The 14,841-nt window shown below is 43.3% G+C and overlaps 1 non-coding gene across 1 annotated transcript; it reads left to right on the top strand.

Annotated features, from left to right (window-relative positions):
• The first annotated feature begins 12,935 nt into the window (after positions 1-12,935).
• Positions 12,936-13,042, top strand: LOC115871275. Its single transcript, XR_004047205.1, has one exon. It is a non-coding gene; the product is annotated as a U6 spliceosomal RNA (small nuclear RNA).
• Positions 13,043-14,841: the final 1,799 nt, after the last annotated feature.

Below are 14,841 nucleotides of genomic sequence, written 5' to 3'. Positions count from 1 at the left end.
GGATGCCTCCATCAATCTTTCCATCAGACTTGTGTTGAAGTTGCCTGAGGTGATGTGGAGATTAAAAACTAAGCATTCAGCATAGACACTTGCAGTGGTATTTTGTTTAAGAGATATTTATCTATTCATCATTTATCGTACATGGAGGATTAAAATGCACTCTGTTTATGACTTACAGGATACTGAGATGATAAATGAACACATCTACCCTACCAATGATAAAAAAAGAAGTGCAAACCCATAACTGGATCATTTGTAAATGTTTATCAATATATCCTGATAGCAAAAACCCATCGCCATTGGCTGTGCTCCAACTGAGAGTAACCCTGAGTTAATCTGGGTAATTACATTAAGAAAGCATCCCAACCCAGTCCAGTCCAAGCCTATAAATCTGAAATTAGCTCAGATGTCCAACTCCGATCTACCAAGTCCTCCTTAAACTCACCACAAGCAATGATGCCAACAGCAGGAGGAAAATCGAATCAGTGAGCATGTAAGCATCTCAGCGCAGGCAGGGGTCTCTGCGCGGCTGCTCCAGCACCCAGGGCTGCATCAGGTCCATGTGGCTTCTCCTCAGGGATGTCTTGCAGGAAGTGAGCCTTGCCAGCTGAGGCAAAGAACTAGCTAAGGCAGCCGCACCCTGGTCCGACCATCACCAAACAAGAGACCGGAGAACCAGAACGGTGAGGGTCACGGAGCCATTTATCTCACTCGCCCTTCAATGGATCCCACATGTGTTTATTGGCCAGGTTGGCATAATAAACCTTAACTATCACAATGGTTCCTTTGAGTTTCCAAAGCTGTAAATCTTTAAAGCCTCTTCTTTCTCCAGCAGAGAGGCTAGTGGGTTCAAACTATTGACCTTGTGAAAGCTAGAAACCTTGTAAGGCAGAAACCTGTCAGCGAAGGAAAATTCAAGTATTTTCTACTGAAAATGATTGAGAGACGAGTGATAATATTGCAAACGATCAGAGGCGGAAAACTTTTAGAGCCTCGAAAAACAAATCAGTGTGGTCAGACTCCAATCCTCACAGGTTTAAGGGTATTTTCAATTACCAGGGTGTTTTAATCAGAAACGCAGGAAATCTAGGACAGATGAACCTCTCAGGTCCAGGGGTGACATTGGCGATACCAGGAAGGAAAGGGGGTGAAGAAAGGGGGAATGGATCACAGGGAGCTACATATAACCTACTCTCTGGGGGACGGGCAGCAGAAGGGTGGGTGAAGGGAGACGCCGGACAGTGTAATATGATACAATAATAATTTATGAATTATTAAGGGTGCATGGGGGAGAGGGGAGGAGGAAGGGAAGGGGAGGGGGGAAAAAAAGGAAAATGAGCTGATTCCGGGAACCCAAGAGGCAAGCGAATTTTGGGAATAATGAGGGTAACAAATGTATAGATGTGTTTTATACAGTTGATCTATGTATTGTGATGAATTGTATGAGCCCCAATAAATTGATTAAAAATAATAATAATAAAAATTAAAATAACAAACTAAAAAAAAAACTGTTTTAACACAGCTACTAGAAATGTTAAATTACATATGTGCCTTGCACTATTTACATATATATTTGATAGTGATGTTCTACCAAGCCCAGTTCAGACTATCAGATGGAGTACAATTGTCTCACTGGAGTCCCAAGGCTCCAGATCTTGACAGACACAAACTGCCTGTCTTCTCCCAGAGCTCCTGGAGGGTTTGAATTACTGACCTTCAGGTGAGCAGCCAAAGCTTACCCCAGGAGCAGATTACCCAACAATCAAAGTAAGCAAGGGTTTACTTGTGTTTACTTGCTATTCTGTAGTGAACTATTCACCACAAGGATGTAGTGAAAAATATGTGAAACTGTGAATAAGTAAGTCCGAATAAATTTACACTTAGTTTTCTTATTAGTTACTCCATCCCTATTAGAAACTGTAAAATTTCCCCCAAATGTTTTATTGGCATGTGATTCATATACCATTAAATAGTTCAATCACATCGAGAAGAGTTGAATATTGTCTTCATTCTTGTACTCATCATTATTAACACCCATTTCTCCCCAACCTGCCCTGCCATACCTCTAAGAAACCATTGATCTAGTTGCAGTCTCTATCAATCTACCTATCCCAGATTTCACATACAGAACACATTGAAAGAGAAAAAAAATAAAACAGATAAAAGCCTCAATTAAAAATAAAGCAGAAATATTTAAAAATAGAACAAATTTAAATGGATCATAAGGAAAATCAAACTATAAGGTGCTAAATTTTAACCTAACAACATCTGCAACAATCCACTTTCTAATGCATTCTGCTTGATAACAAGGCTATTCACATCCCTGGGCCATGGTCAGAGGAATTCCCCAGGTCTTAAGCCACATGTATTTCCCCTTTATTTTTTTTAAAAACTTAAACAGTTTTAAATGAGTCAAAGGGAAGATCAAATGAGAAGATATTACATTTTATCCTAACTACATCGGCCATAATTGACTTTACAATTTTTTTCTGTCTGGTAACAGGGCTATTCACATACCTCAATTATGATCAGGGGGATTCACCTGAGGCTTCCTCCATGTGTGGACCCAGCAAATGGGGTTGGGGCTTCCATTATTATCCAGAGCCTTCTGCAAAGCAAGTGTTCACAATTGAAACTCTGATACCATTCCCTCCTAGTTGGATACCACAGGATGGTGTGCTTCTTCCATATGGACTTAGTTGGTGCCTCCTTTCGATGGCTGCTTGTTTGAAAACAAGCCTTTAAGACCCCAGATGCAATTCTTTCTGATTTAGTTTCTTCACCACACGTCGCTGTATCATCCGTGATCTCCGCGTGAGGATGAGCACCAGGCAGGGCCATGATATAAGAACGAATTGTTCTTAGACTGAGGCTAGAATCAAGTGCAAGTCCACAGTCCATTCATGCATCTATGGCTTATGTATGTCTCTGGTTCATCTTAGAGACATCGTTGTATGTTAGAGAACATTATCTATCATCTCTCTGTGACATCACTTAAATTGCCATCAAGTCATTGCCGAATCATAGAGAACCTATGGAACAGGGTAGAACTGCACCTATGAGTCTCAGAGCCTGAAAATCTTCACAGGAGTAGAAAGCCTCATCCTTCCTCTGGAGAGCTGGCTGGTATTTTTGAACTTCTGACCTTGCATTTAGCAGCTCAATGCATAAACACTATGCATTGATAGTGTCATTAGTTTAACCAATGGTATAGAATTTAAATTGTTGAGAAAGGAAATTCTATGAGTGTGGGCCAGTTATGAACCACGATACATAAGTTGTTACTTGTACAAATGAAACACTTAAGTGACTGGTTACTATTTACCCAAACATAGGAGTTGGTGATAGGAAAAATCTTCCAATATTCATTCACAGCAGGATAGCCACATCTTCTAAATTAATACATTTCATAATAAAGCAAGGAGAGTATTAAAATAATAATATGTGGAAGTTTCAGCTTCCGTTCATTGGGCACACTGAAGGCAAGAGATTCCAACCAAAGTCCAAAGTCCACCAGATGTATGGCCTTGTCCTAGCTGTCACCTGTTGCTTCTCACAGTTGGGAGTTTCAGCCTTAGGTCCAATGACTACAGGTGGGTTTTAGGGAAAGCCCAGTTCATTTAATAGAGTTTCCACATCCAGTCCTCTGATGTAGCTTATGAAGGATGTTGTGCACCTTGAAAGAACAGAGTCTAACGTTCCAGTAGTCTATAACACACAGACTGGATCACCAAGCACTGCAAAGAAACTAGGTCAAAAAGTCCAATTAGGCACCCAGTACCAGGCATACCTTGTTTTCTCCCTTTCACTTCCACATAAGTGTTGTTAAGTGTTTTGTTTTATTTTGTTCCTCCCCATTTTCCTACCAAGAGAGATGTAATTACCTTCTCTGACACATACAGGCCACCTTCCCCCATCTTGACTTGAATTCCCAGTAAGGTTTCCTTAGCACTCTGGTGGAAGTCTGTTGTATTGGAGAGACCTTAGCACAATTTTGTAGGGCAGAAATTTAAAATGCGGCTTTGATTCGATAGGAAGGTGCTGTGGGGTTGGGAGAAAGAGAAATGCCATTCATAACTAGAAGCAGTATCTTTGATGTGGTGAAACAATGGTTGATAGTTTGAAGGTGTGCGGACCTCCCTGGAGTTATTGTTCACCCTAGAGAGCACTCTGTTGGTAGGTATATTTTAGAATGTACAACATTGCCTCAATTCCTTTTTGGGCAAGAGTAGGTGGTATTGACAATATTGCCAAAAGAGGAAAGGAGCTAGTCTCTGTGTGTGTGTGTGTGTGTGTGTGTGTGTGTGTGTGTGTGTGTGTGTGTGTGTGTGTTTTGTACCTGTGCGAGAGAGGGAGGGATACAGTGTCAGATCCTGGAGACCTGGAGGAGGAGGACTGCCCCTGTACCCTAAAGTCCACTGGATACCCAGTGGCCAGACTGAGGCCAGGCAACGATGAGGATTCCCAGAATGGGTGCCCACCATCTGGGGTTCCTCTGTCTGTCTGATGCCCGCTCCATCAGAAGCTTGCCCTTCAGCAGAGTGCCTTGGAACATGGATTAGCTCACTACAGGTAAGTAAATAAACACAAGTAAACTGTGCTTATTGGGAAATTTCATATTGGTTTCACAGCTCTACAGTGTTGTCCTAGAGAATCAAAAAGAAGGTATGAGAGAGCCCAAATCCAATTCTAAGCCCACTGTCACAGAGTCGAATCTGACTTCCAGCAATCCTAGTGGCATACAGGCCTGAATGAGGAGCTGCTAATTGTAAAGCCAATGGGAATAGAGAAGGTTCTCTGTTCTTGTAAACATTTGAAGTCTCCAAAATCAAAGAGGGTAGTTCTACTCTGTCCTTTAGAACCTCTACTAGTTATGAGAGATAAGGGTGACTAAACAGGCAAGAGGCAAGGCATGACGATTCTTTTGTGTGACATAGAAAACAGTCTCATCAAGGTTCAAAGCAACTATGATGGAAAGTCCTTGCACAAGGAGAGCACTAAGGTCAAAGCACAGCTCTGGATAGGAGAGCAACCTAACCACATAGGTGACTAGATCTATAACGGGGAGCAAAAGAAGAGAGGCTGGGTAGAGTAACCGGCAGCTCACAGAGCACAGTACACAGCTTTATGAATGGCTTATGTCACCAGTTGTTAGCAACTAATTAAATTTTTAGGACCTGGTGTTTCCCAACAGATGCAGGAAATGGTGGCTTGCTACCGTCTACACTGTAAATACAAGCTGCCTGGGGCCTGGTAAGTTGGCAGTGTGACCTCATTTAGTGAGCGCGCTTCCCATCCCTTAATACCCAACCTGGGAGTGGACTTGCCCTTTGCCAATATTTGGTCACCCTCTCCGGGAAAAGGAAGGAAATTGCAGAAACGAGTGTTTTCTAAGCAGCAGATGACAATCTCTTCTCTGCCGCAGGACTAACGTGTTTGACAGTCAGGAGAGGCTGTCTTTCACAGAGAATCAATCCTCTCAAACCTATAGAATTGCTCAGGAAAGCTAAAGCTGTTTCATTCCAAAGGCTAATCACTTCAGATACATTTACATCTAACTCAGATAGTTTTGTCCTAAGGAAATAATTTGAAAGGAGGGAAATGTATAGATATAATGATGCACATTTATAGTAGCAAAATACATTAGAAACAACTTAGAGGGATGGTGACAATGTTGTTAATCCAATGTAGAGACTTCAACATTGTAAATATGGAAAACGCCTATTAGCTAAGGTGCAGCAAAATCCGGATAGTACAAGGTGCAAAATGGGTCCAGAGTTCGTAGAAAAATGGAAAGAAAAGATCATGGAGGTATTTTCACTGGTTATTGGAAGCCCGGTGGTATGTCTGTAATATAATCTAGCTCTGTAAAAAAAAAAAAATATATATATATATATATATATATACACACACACACACACACACACACATACATACACACTATATAAAGATATGCACCTATGTATATTACAGTGAACTTCACTGAACACAACTAATGATACCAGGGGACTCCAGTTATTAAAAATCCTTCTTGCTCTTTAGTTTTCACTAAGACTGTATGGCTAAGTATGAGATGGCATATCTTCCTCTCCTAAGAGAGATGACTCAGAAAGCACCTGAGGAATCTGTGCTTTGAAAGATTTTGAAAAATAGGGGATTAACGTAGCTAATGATCCCTTAAAACCCTGCCCCTGACCTGGCAATAGGAAATGAACCTTGTGTTTAGAGCCAGGCTTTCTCTATGGCTCCCTCTAGAGTTCTCCTGGGCCCAACCGCTCCTTGGGGAAAGCCGTACGTTCTCGCCACTCTGAAATGGAATGCTGGGGTTTGCCTCCAATGCCTGTGAAGTTGTAGTGACGGATGCTGGTTGGGAAATGAATTCTGCTACCTAGCCTCTGCTGAGGGAGCAGTTGCTCTGATAGCGGGGGAGGAGAAAGGATGCCATTTTACAGTGCAGTGAATTCTTGAATATGGCTCTACCAGCCATAGTCTTTGTGACTCTCACCAAACAACCCTTTTCCTCATGGGAGAAGGTGGGGTGAAGATGCTGCTAGGACTACGTAATTCAGGCATGCGTGATGGGTCACAGGGTCAGTGGTGATGGTCACTCTGATGAGTATAAAAGGAGCCATCTCAGAAGCATGGGGCAGAGATCTCAAGCCTAACAATAAAGGTGAGCCAAGAGTGGAGTGAACCTTCTGGACCCAGAGATCTCTGTGCATTGAATCGTTTTGACCCAGGGAATAGCGATCACGTGAGAGGAGCAAGAGAGGAGGGGCAGAGCATCAGTAGCAGTCGGACCAAAATCTAGATCCTGGGACAGCATGGTGGACTTCCTAACCCAGGGGACAAATGAAATAGACTTCCTTCTGCAGGAGGCCAGCTCGGGGAGTAGGGTGCCTCCAGACACATTATTGTGAGAGCTAGGTTTCCTGCCCCCCAGAGCTAGCACTGAATACCTTCAGACTGAGGCTTTATTGGCCGTTCATTGGTAGCCCGAAGGAACTTTCTATCATGGTCTGAGGAGGGCAGAGGTCAAGTATGGGGGAGGGTTGTGTGTTGGGGGTGGGGGGAGTGGAGATGTGGCTGAGAGTCCAAGGACCAGAGAGAAGCCTGGCTATGGGCACATCAGAGCAGAGGCTTTTCTGACTGTGTAACTGTGTCCTGTGCCTTTGTCACCTGAATTGTAACCTGTAGACCACCCTACTGCGCCCTCCAATCCTAAGCATTGTCTGTGAATTTTATGTAGTCATGGCAATGAATTACCAACCCCCCGCTGAAAAGTAGAGCATGCTATGGGCAGGGCAGATCATTTAAGGATTGGCAAAGGAATCGAGGTTGGAGGCAAGTCGAATCCCTGCCTTAGAGCAGGGGTGTCAAACTGGCGGCCCGCGGGCTGCATGCGAACCCCGAGGTAATTTTTTGTGGCCCACGATGCTTTGAAATAAAATAAAAACAGAAAAAATTGTTATGAAGAAAATAGTGCTTAGGGGAAATCGAGGCAATACCGTACACACAATCCCTCGTGAACCCTTTAACTACTGAAGGTGAGTAGGCACGTGGCCCAGTGCCTTTCCTGGGGGCCCGTGGACGTGTATAAACGCACTCACTCAGTTCCGGCGACGTTTGGAAGCGATCTGTCTGCCACTCTCAGTGTCACGTAATGTAAACAGATCCCAATAGCAAAACGGTTAAAAAGAGAGCTGTGGCTTGTGCTGTTATGAATCATACCTAGCAGCTGCGCTAGTTAACATTTTTAGAGGGAAGCCATTATAATTGTGCATCACGTTTGTCAGCTGTCCACCATTTTGTGTGTTTTATTAGTTACTTTGTTATATTTCCCAATTACAACATAAGAGGTAAGTGAAAACTAGTAGGAGGAAAGCGCTGGCAAGTTTTGGGTAAAAAATAATAATTTTAGTTTTATAAATACATTCAATAAAATAAATGTTTAAATAGAAGCAATTATATAGTGTTTTAATTATCCTATCCATATTCCTGAATACTCACTTCAAAATATAAATTTAACAAAATTTGTAAATGTGATGTGGCATGCGTGAATCTTGCCAGTTGAGTTTGACACCCCTGGGATAGACCGATCCTTGGGAAAGGATTTCAAATTGATAAAATAAAAGGACAACGAAAAAGACCTCCAACAAGGCCCACATGAATCTTGTCTGTTGCACCAAATGGCCCACGTTTTAATTGAGTCTGACACCCCTGCCTTAGAGGAATCAGCCTTGGGCAGCTGAAGTTGATGATGGTTGATTTTCCTCCTCCCTCCTCGTGAAGTGATAGATCAGGTGCCATTCCTACATCCCTGTAGGCCACCTGTTCCCCCTCACATCACATGGGACAAGACCGAGGCCCAGAGAGACTCTAGCTAAAGTATCTGAGTATTGTATCTAAAGGTCTCCATTAAGAAGATTGCTAGACTGGCCGAGTAACCTAGTCATTTGACTACCCCACACAGAGAGTTCTCTCTCCTAAGTTCTGCTCCGCAGTGAGGGGCCCCTGGAGAAATGTCGCCTTAATTGTAGGCTCTGACCTGCTAGTTAGATGAGAGAACAGCAAAATTGTAAAACTGAAGGATTGGGTTGTTTTGTTTTAACTTTGAAATGTGAGACATGATGCCCAGAGAGCTAAGATTACATTTAAAAATAACAATCCTGTAGTGCTTTAAACACAACTATTTTCACTGCTATCTTCCCTTTAACTCTGTGAGAGGAAATGTTATTATTATTATCCTCATCATCTTTCTTAGATGGAAAGTGCAGCCTGGAAAGAAAAGGCAAAGGTACCTGAGTGTTTTTAAAGCCAGTTTGGGTCGATTTTAGAAAACACAAGAGTTGTATGATGCCAGAGATCAGAATGTCGTTCCAAACGTGACTCTTTCTGAAGGTAAGCTAAGCTAGGTCTCTAGAGGCAATCACAGAAGAGTAGATAATATCTTTTTGAGATCATTTTCCTTCCCCTCAGTTTGTGTGAGTAAATAGAATCCCGGAGAAAATATATTCTTCTGACGATTGTACCCAGATACAGATGCAATCTGTGTTAAACCCTGTGGACTAGAGAAGCAAATTCAGAGACACTCATGAATGTGTGCTTAAGACAGAGCTTTTTATGAAAGAGTGAGCATATATTCAGAAAACTCTCCAGCCCAGTCCAGATCAAGTCCGTTAGTCTGCTATTAGCCCATAAATCCTTAACTTCCTCTTCAGACTCATGCAGTCACATACAATGATGCAGAACGCAGAAAGATCACAGGCCAATGGCGCAAAGTCTCACGGTGGATGCATCTCCAACCCTCTGGCTGCCATCAGGGTGGCTCCAGGTGCTTGTCAATGGGAAAGTGAACCAAAAAGAGAGTGTGTGGCCCACCTCAAGGGAGAAAGAGAGAAGTTCCCAGAATGTTCATGGATAGGCCCACCCACAGGAGGCATCATCAGGCTGTGGCCTGGTTGACAGTCTAGACTCCACCCCTTCACTCTTAGTATCCTCAAGTTGACACAAGATTATGTAACTACCATAGACCACCCTTTGTCAACTTGACACTTTCACACAACTCTTCAGCCATACGTAGTTTTTAAACAAAACACTAGTAAAATCATTTCTGTGCCTAACAGGATAAAACTAAAATGCATATAACTCAAAATGTGTCAGCCTCATTTAAACATAATACGCTACAAGGGAACACAACAAAAATATTCTAACAAATGCGGTTATGTGAACACCTACACCCTAATCCTATAATCCTATGAGCATATTCCCCCACCTATGAAAGTTTATAAGCCAGCCACTTAATGACTATATCCCTCCAATTTGGGGTATCCAATTTTTATACTGCCCACTTATATCAACCCAGTGCTCTGAGGAGACATGCATATTCTCTGATACAAGGAATCTTCATTCCAGTTGCCCTCAGCGTAGCTCCATGTGGCTTGTCAACAGGAAGGTGAAGCAAAAAGAAAAGGTGTGGCCCGCCTCCAGGGAGAAAGAGAGAAGGTCCCAGAATTCTCATGAGCAGGCCATGCCCACCAGGAGACAGCATCAGACTGTGTCCTGATTGACAGACTAGACTCCGCCCCTTCATTCCTAATTTCCTCAAATTGACCCGAGAGAGTATCACACATTCCGTCCTTCCTTGAGAAAGAGACTCACACACTGACTCACTGAGATTGAGGGAACTCTAGTGGCTTCGTAAGTAATGAGTTGAGTTGGCCAGCAATTTGAAAGCATTAGCTACTCTTTGGCTTTCTGCTCCCCTAAAGCTATACCGCCACTGAAACCGAAAGGGAGGTCTACTCTGCCCTAACGGGAGTCTATGAAAGACAGAAACTGGAAGGCAATACATAGCTGGCAGCACTTAATAGGATAATTTTGGGGACATTTAACTGTACAGAGAGGCCAGATGACACTTGAAGGCAAATGCTACAATCAAAGTTTGATTGTTATGTCACAATAGGAATCCTCTATTCCCAATTCATAGGAGCACAAAGATTTACAGGATCTTGAAGAAGCTTCTGCCTCTAGATATTTCAATGATGCTTGAAGCTTCTATGGCAGATTCCCTATTGTGTCCAGTAGGTGGCATTGCATTAACCAAAGAAGGCGAGAGAAATAGGAAAGCAGAATGCTTGTGAGACAGGCTAAGGGTCTCAATCTTGTCTCCGGAACAACACTGTCAGCATCACCTGGACACTTGTAGGAACTATAGATTCCTGGGCCCCACCATGACCAACTGAAGCATAATCCCTAAGAGTGAGATCTAGAAATCAGTGCCTTAACAAATAGTCCCAGAAATTTTGCTGCATGCTAATAATGTGTGAACTGGGAAGAAGATTATTCCTAGAAGAACAAGCTAGCCTGAAGTCCAGGAGTAGATTTTTTGTTTGTTTGTTTGTTTGTTTTTTCACTTTGAGACATCATGAAAAGGGAAATGCTAAAGAGTATTTCTTAATGAGGACACTGCTCTTTTTTCAGAATGGATAAATGGATAAACCTCATCAGTGGCGGTCCTGTTGACATTATTAAGACAAGTGGGAGACAGTGAATGTGGACAAGTTTGATGGAGGCAGGTGGGAAATCTGATCAGAAAATTTGTGCTGTCTCCACTCTTGGTTTTTAGTGTGTTTGTTTTATTGTCCTGAATCAGTTTACAAATTAAAGATTGTATTACATTTTCTTATCTGGTTTACTATAATGCAAAAGCTGTTCTGCTTTAATAAAATGTATCGGCAGCATTATTTTGCTCTCTGATATTAATTTACAAATGGCTTAGAAAAATAAATACTTAATTAAGTTTTAAATATGGCACCTAAGAAGTCTGGGAATTACTAATCTTAACCAAATATATACATACCTTTTCGTATTTGTCTTGCAGAGGTTCACAGTATAAAGAGCTTTAGTGACATATTTAGTCTCAGATCCCTGGATCCTCATCTTAATAAATTCCACAAACAGTCTATGGTTTAGAAAGTAAACAAATGTGTATTGCACTTGTGTTGTCTTAGTATTCTCTGCTGGATCTCTAGTTTCTAATTAATGAACGTTTTAATGCCTACACAGAACTCACTGACAAAATTCATGATCATGATTAAAGGGTTTATGAAGGAAGTTAATAAGTTGTAATGCCAGTGAGAAATGCTCAGGGTTGAGTTGTTTATCAGAATATGTGACCAAGTTCTTTCCGTTCTGTTAACAAATGCCCCAAGGGCCGTGCCCCTCTGCTGCAAGCCTCATCCTGAAGGCATGCAGCTCAAGTTCTGTGGGTTCGCAAACCCAGATCCCCGAATTAAATGCCCAGAGACACCCACTCCAGTAAGCTTCAGCCCAAAGGCACTCAGCTCCACTTCCATGTGTCAGCCAGCGCAACTTCCTCAATTAAGTGCCCCAAGCCACCCCACTCCACAAGCCGGTCTCCTGCACGAAAGCACTCAGCTTACTTGCTCCATGAGTTGGGAAGTCTATCACTCTGTTCCATGCTCTGGCTCCTGGTTAGGCTGCTGCTCCTCTTATGGGAAAGCTGTCTTCTGGATCCAGGAAGTTCACTGCGCAGGAATCTCAGGCCCCGAAGATGAGCTCTACTCCTGGCTCTTGCTGGTGATGAGATTACCACCACCACCACCACCCTGTCAGTTTCTCAGGGGGCTCATTTTATGTGCTGCAGGATGACCTTGCAGGGACTTCTGTTCACAATTATTTACAAGTGAATCCTATCACTATCTTCACCCCGACACATGCAGGGAAAGGTTGCTTGTTGAGAGTTAGAGACTTTGGCTTTGTTGGGAGTTAGAGTCATATTAAATAATTAACTGCCCCTGAAGCAATTTTTCCTTGAGTCCATGGGGTTACTGAAATGTATGCCTACTCTTTAGACACTGGTTCAAGTTCTAGTTTGGTTAAGAACATCACCAGAACCCCTACACACCTCTCTTCCAACACTGGGATGAGTCGGCACGTACGCTTGGCTGGAAATAACAAGCTATGAATGTGGTAAGTCACAGGCCACCATTTTGAACTGTGCTGCCTTGGTTTTCAACACAGTGAGCCTCCAGTGACTACCATTGTGTTGGAAAATCACTACTGCTGCCCTCAAAACTATCCCGAGGACAATACAAGGCCAGGAGGGCAGTTGCACAGTCCAACATCTCCCACCACGAGGCTATTAATCACAGCAGCATCCATGGTGGGATGAGCTCAGGACTAGACTCTTACTGTCTTCTCATATTATCCTGATAAACCCTCCATAAAACATGTGTTATGATCTCCAGCTTATGGGTGATATGGAATCCCAATATCTATCTATCTATCAGCTGAAATAGGAAGAGAGGTAAGTAACTCACATCTGTTGAAGCCAAAGCCAGTGCTGTGATACATGAGTTCCCTGCTCTGTGGAAAATGTGGCCAAAGGAAATAGCAAAAGAGCCCCTACAGTGCTTGCTGCGGTGGCACATAAACTAAAGTTGGAAGGATACAGAGAAGATTAGCATGGCCCCTGCACAAGGATGACACGCAAATTTGTGAAGCGTTCCATATTTTTTTAAAAGGAAAAACAATAAAAGGGCATCTACAAGGGAGAGGAGCTTGTCAAATGGGAAATGTTAGGCCTGGGTGTGAAGGTTGGTGAAGCTCAGAGCAAAGCCAAGCAGCAGGGACAGCTTATTAATTATGTAAATAACTACCTGTGGTGTCGCCTCCTCGTGCACCTGCCGGAACATCTTCTCCTCTCTGCACATCTTGTCACAGCTTTGGTCCAGGCGATCTTTTCAAACATGTGCGTGTAGCAAACAGCCTTGGAAGGAAGTGCTTGTGAGAGATGTTCTCCTCTCCACAGAGGATATCTGATGCTTGAACAGGATAATGTAGCCCACCTTCACTTGAGGACGAGAACGGGCACACTGGTTAGCATCCCTTTGAGAAGATTGGTCCTTTCCTAATGTCTTAGTTCACTTGTACTGCTGTGATACAAGTTCCACAAGGGGGTCATTTCAAAGAACAGATCGATCTTATCACAGTTCTGGGGTTAACAGCCCAAACCACGGCCTTGACCACATGCTTTCCTTCCTTGTCAGTCATCTCAGGGAGACGCTGGTGACCCTCACGTGGAATCTGTCTTCCCCTGTGTGTACATCAGCCTCTGAGTCAGATTTGCTCCTTTTGTAACTCAAAAGCGGTGAGATTTATAAGTCATCCTACTCAGGTACAATCTATTTAACATAACATAGAACCCCATGTTTCTCAGCAAGACCATACCCATACGAATCAAGGTTAGAATGCCAGCTTTTTTTGTTTTTTGGTGGGGGAAGTACACAACTCAATCCTTAACACCTAAGCCCGCTGTTCTTCAGCTGGGGCACACCTCATTGTGTGCGCAGTACTCACGCACCCACTGCCACACTACCTCCAAGGGACTTGTTGGGCCAGAGGAGGAGCTGTGATGCTCCGTGGGCCATGAGTCAGAAACTACCTAAAATCCTGGTTGGCTGTCTCCTTACCAACTAAATCTGAGCACCTGTGGAGGAGAGCTATCCTAATAGGTCCCTGCCATTGCCTGAAGACTTCGTGGCAGCCCCCAGCACCCTCCTGTTTCTGAACTCCCTTTTCCCATCCATTATCCACATTTTTCTGCCTTTGGTGTTTGGCTTCCCAAGTCTGTGTTCCTGAATACCTGACCTCCGTCCTCTTCGTTAAGTTTGGCCAGTAGGAGGTGCTAAAAGAAGTCAGAAGAGGCGGCAGGGGGTGTGGGGGGGGTGTGTCTGGTGGGGGGGCTCTACCTGCTTTCTACCTCTATGACCTCTGCTCCTGTTGGAAATCCATCGTCACGGTAAGACGAGCAGAACAGAGCTCTGCCCTCGTGCCCGGACGGGCATGACATCTCACTCCTACTTGCATGTGGACATTCATCACCCCTGATTGAATCACTTGATGCTGTCCAAACCTCATAAATGATCTCCAGGAAGCTAGCTCCAGTTAAATTCCTTTGAATGTAACCTCCTTGATTCAGAAAATTATTCAAGGCTTTTTTTTTTTTGTATGAAAAATGGAGCCCTGGTGGTATAGTGGGTTATGTATTGGGCTGCTCACTGCAAGGTCAGCAGTTTGAAGTCACCAGCCACTCCATGGGAGAAAGAAGAGATTTTCTGCTCCTGTAAAGATTTACTATCCCAGAAATCCACAGGGACCATTCCACGCTGCGCCCTTGGTTTGCCATGAGTCAGAATTAACTCAATGACTACGAGTGTGAGATGTGCATGCAATGCGGGTTTCTAGATACACACAACCCTGCCTTTAAGAAATTTGGATTACTTTTCTCCTCTTCTTCAACCCACCATGTTATTC

The sequence above is a fragment of the Echinops telfairi genome, unplaced genomic scaffold, assembly GCF_000313985.2.
Source record: "Echinops telfairi isolate 266 unplaced genomic scaffold, ASM31398v2 ScPeMD7_4225;HRSCAF=4972, whole genome shotgun sequence".
Taxonomy (NCBI): Eukaryota; Metazoa; Chordata; class Mammalia; order Afrosoricida; family Tenrecidae; genus Echinops; species Echinops telfairi.
Note: the sequence above shows the minus strand (reverse complement) of the source record. Positions and strands in the feature narration are given on the sequence as shown.